The sequence below is a fragment of the Lemur catta genome, chromosome 1 (genome assembly GCF_020740605.2).
Source record: "Lemur catta isolate mLemCat1 chromosome 1, mLemCat1.pri, whole genome shotgun sequence".
Lineage (NCBI taxonomy): Eukaryota > Metazoa > Chordata > Mammalia > Primates > Lemuridae > Lemur > Lemur catta.
In genome coordinates, this window is record NC_059128.1 from 168,264,673 (window position 1) to 168,274,333 (window position 9,661).

Sequence of the window (9,661 nt, forward strand, 5' to 3'; positions counted from 1 at the left end):
GCGGAGGGTCCTGCCTCAGGGGATGGCTAACAGTCCTACCATGTGTCAGCTGTATGTGGCGGCAGCAGTTTTCCCTGTGAGGCAGGCCTTTCCCTGTGTCCAGATTCTCCATTATATGGATGATCTTTTGCTTTGCCACTCTGACACCTCAGTGATGCACAAAGCCTATGCCGCCTTGTGTGACAGCTTATCTTCTTTTGGCCTAACTTTTGCCCCAGAAAAGGTCCAGGAAGGCGATGTAGGCACCTTCTTGGGGGCTCGTATCGGTCCCTCTTCTATTCGACCCCAAAAGATTGAAATTCGAAAAGATTCTCTGCACACTCTAAATGATTTTCAAAAATTACTTGGCGACATCAATTGGATTCGCCCCTTCTTACATCTCCCAACCTCTGAGCTGCGCCCTCTGTTTCAAATATTGGAGGGTGACCCTGATATACTGTCCCCCCGTTCGTTCACCTTTGAGGCTCGGCAGGCTCTTGCTAAGGTCGAGGAAGCTCTTCAGCAAGCTCAGTTGGTCCGCATCCAACCGGACCGCCCCTTTTCCTTGTGCCTCTTGCCCTCTCCCGTGGCGCCCACGGCAGTACTCTGGCAGGACGGGCCTTTGCTGTGGATTCATTCACATGCTTCTCCGCGGCGTGCTATAGAACATTATCCTACGCAGGTTGCGGATTTGGCCTTATCTGGGCTTTCGTTGTCCCTTTCCCACTTCGGTGTTTACCCTACAGTTATTCATTGCCCATACACCAAGTCCCAGACTCAAGTCCTTTGCTCTTCCTTAGATTCTTGGGCAGTACTCTGTTGTATCTTCCCAGGAGACATAGATAACCATTACTCTAAACATCCCCTTCTTCAGTTTGCACTTCGCAATCAGCTTATCTTTCCTCATCTGACTTCCCCTGAGCCTCTAATTGGGGCTACCATTGTTTATACTGACGGGTCATCCACAGGCACCGGTAGCTATGTAATCAATGATCAGGTGTTTACGGCCCGCTTCGCTTACTCTTCTCCCCAGCACGTTGAATGTGCTATCGTTGAATTGGTTCTCCGAACCGTGCCAGAGCCCCTTAATATAATCTCTGATTCTGCTTATGTTGTTCAGGCTGTCCGTCACTTGGAAACAGCCCATTCTCTTAACTCTCGCAGCACGGTGTTCTCCTTATTCTGTGCTATCCGTGCTGCCATCCATTCGCGCCGGTCTCCATTTTTTATAACGCACATTCGGGCCCATTCCCTTTTGCCGGGCCCCATGGCGCGCGGCAATGCCCTGGCGGATCATGCCACTCACGCTTATTGGGTTGGCTCTCCGTTGGAGGCAGCTCGCCAGTTTCATTCTCTATACCATACTCCTTCACTGACGTTAGGTCTCAAATTTGGCCTCTCGCGGGCAGCCGCACGCGATATTGTGCTGCAGTGCGCGGCCTGTGCACCTTTTCGTCCAGCACCTCATGTAGGTGTCAATCCTTGTGGTCTTCGGCCACTCCACTTGTGGCAAATGGACGTCACTCATTACTCCTCCTTTGGCACTCTTTCTTATGTCCATGTTTCTGTTGATACCTGCTCTGGCATAATTCATGCCACTCCCTTGACAGGTGAAAAGGTAAGTCATGTCATCACCCACTGCTTAGAGGCTTGGGCTGCCTGGGGTAAACCTCAGGTTATCAAAACTGACAATGGCCCTGCCTATACCTCACAAGCTTTTCGTCAATTCTGCACACGCCTAGGCGTGGAGCACCGCACGGGCCTTCCCTACAACCCCCAGGCCCAGGGTATCATAGAGCGTGCCCATGGCACCTTAAAGGCCTATCTCAAAAAACAAAAGGGGGAGACGGGGACGAGCCCTTTGGGCTTACGTACCCCTAAGCCTGTGCTCTCTCTCACCTTGTTCACTTTAAATTTTCTTTTGCTGGATGATCAGGGGCGCTCTGCTGCGGACCGCCACGCCAACCCCGGTTCCCCTTTATCAGAGCAGGTCTTGTGGAAGGATGTCCTGCTTAACAAATGGAAAGGCCCGGATCCGGTTGTGAGCCGGTCCAGGGGAGCTGTGTTTTCCCGCAGGACACTCCTGATCCAGTGTGGGTCCCGGCACGCTTAACGCGGCGAGTGCAGCGGTTGGCGGATGTGGAGGATGCAGATGATGGGGCGTCCGCTGCCGGGGATGCTGCTGCTCCTGACCTTTCTGCTGCTGGCCGCATCGGTGACGACGGACCGGCGCTGGGCCATCCTGTCGGTGTTCCCGAGACCGATGCCGGTGACCCATGATGCCCAGATCTTCCCCCGGCTGTTCGCTACTAATGCCTCTTTGGGCCTTGCCAATCTTACATGGAACTCCTCCTCAACATTTGAGACGTCGGTCCACGCTATTCAGCAGTGTAATCTGTCTTCCCCTCCACACCTGTTTGCCTCTGGCCCCCTTTTATCTGGATCACTGCTACTTCCTCTGGTCCTGGTGTTCTCAATTGCTCCACGGCAAACTGCTCCTATGCCTGTTGCTGGAATGCCTCCAGCCAGTCCATGGCAATTGTTGCCCGTATGCCTCGGCATATTCCTTGGCCGGTGGAGGCTCCTAGCTTCTTGACCCTTTTCCGACAGCGAAGAGATTTTGGCGTTACTGCAGCTGTAATTTCCACATTGGCAGTGACTGCCGCACTGGCAGCCGCTACGGCTGCAGCGGTAGGCTCTGTTCAGACAGCACAGACGCTGAACAACCTATCGGCATCTGTGGCTACAGCTCTGGACACACAATCCGCCGTCAACGCGCATCTGAAGGGTGGTATCATGATACTGGACCAACGTGTGGACTTGGTCCAGGAGCAAATAGATGCCTTATGGCAGCTGGCACAGCTGGGCTGCGAATGGCGTTTCACGGGACTATGCATTATCGCGGTACCGTTTGATAATGCTTCCGCCGCGGCCAACAAGTCTCGTCAATTATCTGCTATGTTGACAGGACACTGGTCTAGTCAATTTACCGCCTTGACCCGGCAGTTGCAATTGGAGATCACCCACATTAACTCCACACGCCTGGACTTGACAGTGACCAATGGTCTCTTTCCTACATTTCAGTCAATAGTCCGAGGACTTCGGGACTGGGCTGGCCTGGGGTCCCTAGGGTTCATGGGGATCCTGGGAGCAGGTTTCGTGATCTGGGGGTTCCTGCGCGTTCATGCACAGCGCCGCAGGGACCGAGTGGTGGTTACCCAAGCCCTAGCCGCCCTCGAGTGTGGTCAATCCCCTGGCATCTGGCTACAAATGTTACGCTCCGAAGGTCAAGACCGCCTCCCCTCTCGCACAGCGTGACATGGCCCATGCACTCTGAGGGGTTTCCCCATTGCACCAGATTGTGGCGTGTCACCCCCTTACCAGCCGTTGCACCTCCCAGAGTCTCTGCTCATTGCACGGGAGACGGTGGCCTTTGCACCTGCTTCAGGGACTCCACCCCCTGGATCCGGACCTTGAGGTTGGAGTCCCCAAAGCTTGTGTTGCAAAACAAAAGGGGGAGCTGTTGGGAGTGGTCTCTGATTACGGGTGATCACATAGCCAATAGAATCATTGCTGGGAGCCTTGTCAGGGCCCTCTACCAATCACTTCCCGCCACGACTACCTGCAATGGTATATAAGCCCACTGTCCTTCCTGTTCGGGGTCTCTCGCCATGTAACTAGACTAGATGCCTCATTAAACTGCTGTTGGAAGAACTCCAGTTTGTTGCGTCATCCTTGCAGGCGAGTGCGGCGCGACAATCAGTTTCATCCTACAGAAATTTGTCCATAATTTCATCCAAAAGCACATATAAGACTATTCACAGCAACATTGTGCATGATAGCCTGAAATTGAAACTACCCAAATGACCATTAACAGAAGAATAAATAAAGTAATAGTGGTGTATGCATACAATGGAACATTATACATCAGTGAGAATGAATGAGCCATAACCACGTGCATGGATATGGTTGAGTCCCAGCATTATAATACTGAGTGAAAGAAGCCAGGCACAAAGAACTACATGCTTTGTGATTCCACTTATATAAATCCCAAAAGCAAGTGAATCACGTCTGTGTTGTTAAAAGTCAAGATAGTGGTCACCCTTGGAGGAGGAGAATTCACAGGAAGTGGGGAGAACAGAGAGCATGGCTTCTGGGGCGCTAGCAATGTGATGTTTCCTGATCCAGGTGTAGATTATGTGCATATGTTCAGATAATTAAAATTCACCAAACTGGACATTTATGATCTGTGCTCTGTTATATATGTGTGCTATATTGCAATTGCAAAAACATTTTACTAAAATATTACTACACATGTACACAGAAAAGGTGGCTGATGGCAAGGCCTCCAAAAGAGTGCTTGGCTGGATGCAATGCACTTTCTATATCTGTGGCAATATGACATGCACTCCATGCCCAGTGGAATACAGAATTCTCTGAATGGTGACATAACACCTAATTAACAGCCTGAAGACAAAGAAGAAGACTTTTGAGATCAATTCTGTTTCTAGGATTTCCTTAAATCTGCCCTGGGTTATGGGATCTGGTTCTTGCAAAACACTACCCATACAATTGGGAAGGTATGGCCCGCAAGCCTGTCTTATGACCTAAAGAAGGTAATCTTTGCCTCTCCCAAAGTTTAGATGCATCAGCTCATTGAAAGTTGATGCCAACTTTGTTTTAGATAAACTGCGAGCCTAGGCATTCAATCTAAAATTTTCTGCGGGTCTATTTCCCCAAGACCTGGAAGCACATATTGATCTTTCATCAACTGTTTATACCCCAGACAGAAATCAAACCTGGCCCAAGTTGTACAACCTCATTATTGACCCAAGCCTATTTAACTCTCTTTCAAAGACTTTAATGCAAGAATTAGACTGCAAGGAATGCCCTTATTTCTCAAAAAATTACCAATGACATAAAAAGTATCTGTGTCCTAGACTTTCCTGACAGTTTTTAGATGATTCAAATTTGTATTTGTTTATTGGAGCAGAAAAAGATGGCCGGCATCTACTATGTGAAGGTGATCGTAGCATTCCCAGGAGGAGTCCCATGATGTTTCTATTCTTTTGCTTTTTAATTTTATTTTTTAAATTTCATCATATTATAGGAGTACAAATGTTTATGTTATATATATTGCCTTTGCCCCACACCAGATAAGAATGGAAAAACAAGCACCACATGTACTCACCATCAAATTGGTATTAACTGAAGTTTCTATCCTGCTAAGAGCAGTTAACCAAGAGTCACGCTCGTGGAAGTCACTTCTGGCTGGTGGACCCAACTGCTGTCTCCACCTCCCTTATCTCTTGCCATTCTTCACTACAGAAGATGAAGAGTTAAGTACTTTTCCATATTCTGCCACAGCAGAGATAGACTACACAGCTATGACCAATGAAACTTAAGCAGAAGTTTTCTGGAAGGCTGTTTTGTTGATTAATGGGAAAGCAGCTGGCATTTCCTTTATCATTTTTTCTTGCGTTGACCATGAGTGATGTCTGGAAGTGCAGCTGCCATCTTGCCACTGTGCAATGTAAGTCAACGTGCTGAGGATGGTGAAAAGAAAAACTGAAAGTGTGTGGACTGCCTACTTCCAAATAAGAAGGGCCACTGTGGAGGTAAGACTCAGAATATCTAACAGAACAGTAATATAAACTATCCAGGCAGTAAAATGGTAGCAGCCTACTTCTGTGGGTGCCAGAATATCATGCAAAACTATCTATACACTAGACCCCAATTTTCTTTGTGGGGGGAAGGCTAATCGTTTGTAGGTAATTTTCCATGATGCTGTGGATGTGGATGGACAGAGAGGAGGCAAAGCAGCTGGATTGTGTGCTGTAGGGGTATGAATCACTTTTGACTACAGCTTTCTTGGGCCTGCAAGACCTGCTTGAGCTTGATCATTTATAGCATTTATATTTTTCACTTTTGATAATGTGTTGCTTCTATGCATGCCTAACCTTATGACTTGAAGCGTCCATTAATACTAGATCCATGATAAACAGCTCAGATCACATGCCACTTGGAGTCCATGGTCAGACATTCTGGCACTAGCAAGGCCAAATAACAAGCAAGAAACTATTTCTCAAAAAGAGAATAGATATCTGCATCAGAGAGGAGCTTTTCTCCAAACTCCCAAAGCTCTCCACTGTGATTCTTGCCAGAGGACACATGAACCTTCAGAAACTTCGTGTGACGTTGGACCTGCTAGGTCATAGAGTCCAAGTGGCCAAGCAGCTTGCTCTGAAGCCTGGACTTCCCACAGAGCTTCCTCTTTCTCTAGGATCCACTCAAAATTTTCAGTTCGCTTATTTAATAGATCTGAACCTTATACTAAAATGTGACATATGTTACTTCCCAAATCCAAAGAAGCCCCTGAACTGTTGTTTCATTTTCTTAGTGGTAGATGGTGCAAGTGCAGAAACTTGCCTTTCACATTGACAGGCATGTCCCATACGATCTAGATTGTAGGAGCCCTAGACACATCACTGAGGTTGTAAGCTTCTGAATTTTCATGGTATTTATCTCCTGTCCTCTGGCACTAATGTATCTTATTAATACTAACACTTCTAAGGTATTTTGTATTTTCAGGACCTGCAGTGACCAGTATAATATTCTGTGGTATCAAGGCGATTAATATCTCTGCAAAGGATAGGACAGTTGTCATAGCCTGAGGGCAACAATGAAAGTGTACTGTGGCCCCTTCCAGGTGAAAAAGAACAACTTCTTGTGGTTCTTGTAAACCAATACAGTGCTAAAAGCATTTTCAATACAAATAGTTATGCAACGGGTTCCAGGGGTTGTGTTGATTTGTTCTAAGAGATTCCACTTCTGGGACAGCAGCTATTATTGAAGTTAGCAACTGATTACATTTACAATATTCCATAGTCATTCTCTAACAGCCATTCACCTTCTGCAAAAACCAAGCAGACCCAATTAAGTGGGATATGGGCAGAATCACCACCCCAGCATCTTTCAAGTCTTTAATTTCTGTAGTTTCCCTTGGTATATGGTTTTGCTTTTAGCTTACTATCCTACTAGGGAGAACAAGTTCCAGAGGCTTCTGCTTGGCCTCTATTATCATGAAAGTCCTTAATTCTTAGATCAGGGAGCCAATATGGTATGTCTACTAGTTTCTGAGTAAATCTATTCTAATTATAAATTAAAGAACTTTGAAAATAAACACAATGAGGACCTATAGACCCACTGGGATTACTATGAGACAGTTCTGGACCTAATTTATCACCAAACCTTCATAAGCCTTCACTATGCCAGTGGACTACTGTGGCATTTTGAATTCTTAAGGATTAACATTAAATCAGAGTCAGTGTCTAATAATTTCTGCAAGTTCTGGCTATTCTCATTCTCCTATGTAGCATCATCCTAGTAAATAGCTTCAGATTCCTTTGGAGAAGTTGCAAAGAAATACATGCAGGTTCTGTTGCAGGGACCTATCTCAAGAGAACCCAGTCTTCCCTGCAATCAAGAGTTCTGAGCCTATGAACTGGCTTTGACCTTAAAACTGGGTGGGAAACCAGGATTCTTCATTTTGACACCTGTATTCAAGTTTCTGACCACTGGATTCTAGTTTTTCCTGTTACATAAATTAAGTAGCATTTTAACAGGTTATCTATTGATTTCATTTCTAGGGACATTGTGATTACCCAGGCACTGCCAAAGATTTGTGCAAGGTTAAAACATTTTGAAGATCACTTTATCTTTGCTGCTTATTATGGTAATTATGCCCTCCTTGTCTCTGGCAGTTTGGTATTGTCACGTGACTTCTGCTAATTCATAATTCCATCAATGCCATTGACACCAGGAAACCTCAGTGGCAGCACCACCCAGCCTACAGATGGCCACAGCAGAGCCATTCAAGGGTCCTGGTGACTCCTGGCTGATGCTCTTCTCAATACCATAATTAAGGAAGTGTAACCTGGACCCTTTCAGGGTGCAGCTGAGTACGTGTGAAAGTTGACCATGATAAATCTACCTCAACATTTTTATTTCCCTAAGCATTTTGATTCTTTTCTCTAGATTATGCCAAGGAAGTTTGAATATCTCAACATCACTAAGCTCAGGTTTAAATCAACTAACAGGCAACCCTATAGATTAATTCAGCTGCATTCACTGTTGCAGACAATACTCCTTGGTCTGTTGCCTTATAAATTATTCCCAGACTATTTTCCAGGTCTCTGCTTATGTAAACTAGCAAAATCTGACCATTATTTTAGAGTATAAACTGTTTCCCTCTGGGACAGACTTTGCAACTGTCCTCTGGAACATGTGTAATCTAACTCTAATTATGTGTCTAGAAACAACGAGGGCGAAGAACTCGAGGCAGTGGCTCAGGCACAGATGGTGTTGGAAGGGCCAACAGAAGCTGGAGGCTGGAGCCACCGTCTGCTGTTGTTGAGGGATACAGTAGGAAATAACTGATCCTGGGATTGTTTTGCTTATTTATTTTGCCCCATAGCATTGTTTCACCTTCTTCCAGAAGAAACAATACCATTAATTTTTTTGAAACCACCCTTTTCTCATTCTCAGTCATGCAAATGAAGTAAAATAACACACTCCTAGCTCCGGAGGTGAGCCTTGAGTTTAAGCGAACCAGAACCTCACACCACACTGGTCACAATGAGGAAGAAACAAAGGCAATATAACAAAATCCAATCAGAGCGAATGAAATGCATGGAGACTTTCCTAAAGGGCAGAAAGAATCTCAAGGCTAATCCTGTAAACTTGTAGACCGGTTTCAGTATCTTGCTGAAACTTGAATCTAAGCCTAAACTCAACACATGAAAGAGAGCAGAGCCGAGACAGAGACAATCCAGGTCCTGGTGACATTGTATGAACCCCAGTCAAGCTAAAACCAGCATTATCCAAGAACATTTGCATTTTAACAATCATATATTCCCTTTTTGCTGAGGTAGTGTGCACTGTTGTTTTGGTATCTACTCAACACAGTGCTCCAGAGAACTGCTACCCAACAATAGGATCTGTTACAAGGAGGATGTCTATTTCTATAGGGGACCAGTCACCATTTCTCTCAGCCCCACTGTTGCATTTATGGCCAAAGCTGAATTTTAAGTTTATGGTCAAAGACCAGGGCAAAGGTCAATTCTCCTTAGAAGGCTCAAATCCTAGAGCTAAACCTCACCAGCAGGGTGTTAGTAATGAAATAAATTTACTTAGTAAAACTATTATAGATGTACAATCTGCCAGCTTCAAGAGAACATTTGAGGTGGTTATAAAACATAAACACACACAGAGTAGAATGATGCAAAATGAAAACAAATAGAAATCTGAAAAAATGTGGAAACAACCCATGTGCCCATCAATACATGAGTGGATTAACAAAATGTGGTATATGTATACCATGGAGTACTACTCAGCTATAAAAAATGATGGTGATCTAGCACCTGCTGTATTATTCTGGATAGAGCTGGAGCCCATTCTACTAAGTGAAGTATCACAAGAATGGAAAACCAAGCACCATATGTACTCACCATCAAATTGGTATTAATTGATCAACACTAATGTGCACATATAGTAATAGCATTCATCAGGTATCAGGCAGGTGGGATGGGGGAGAAGGGGATGGGTATATACACACACCTAATGGGTGCAGTGCACACTGTCTGGAGGATGGATACACTTGAAGCTCTGACTCGGGTTGGGC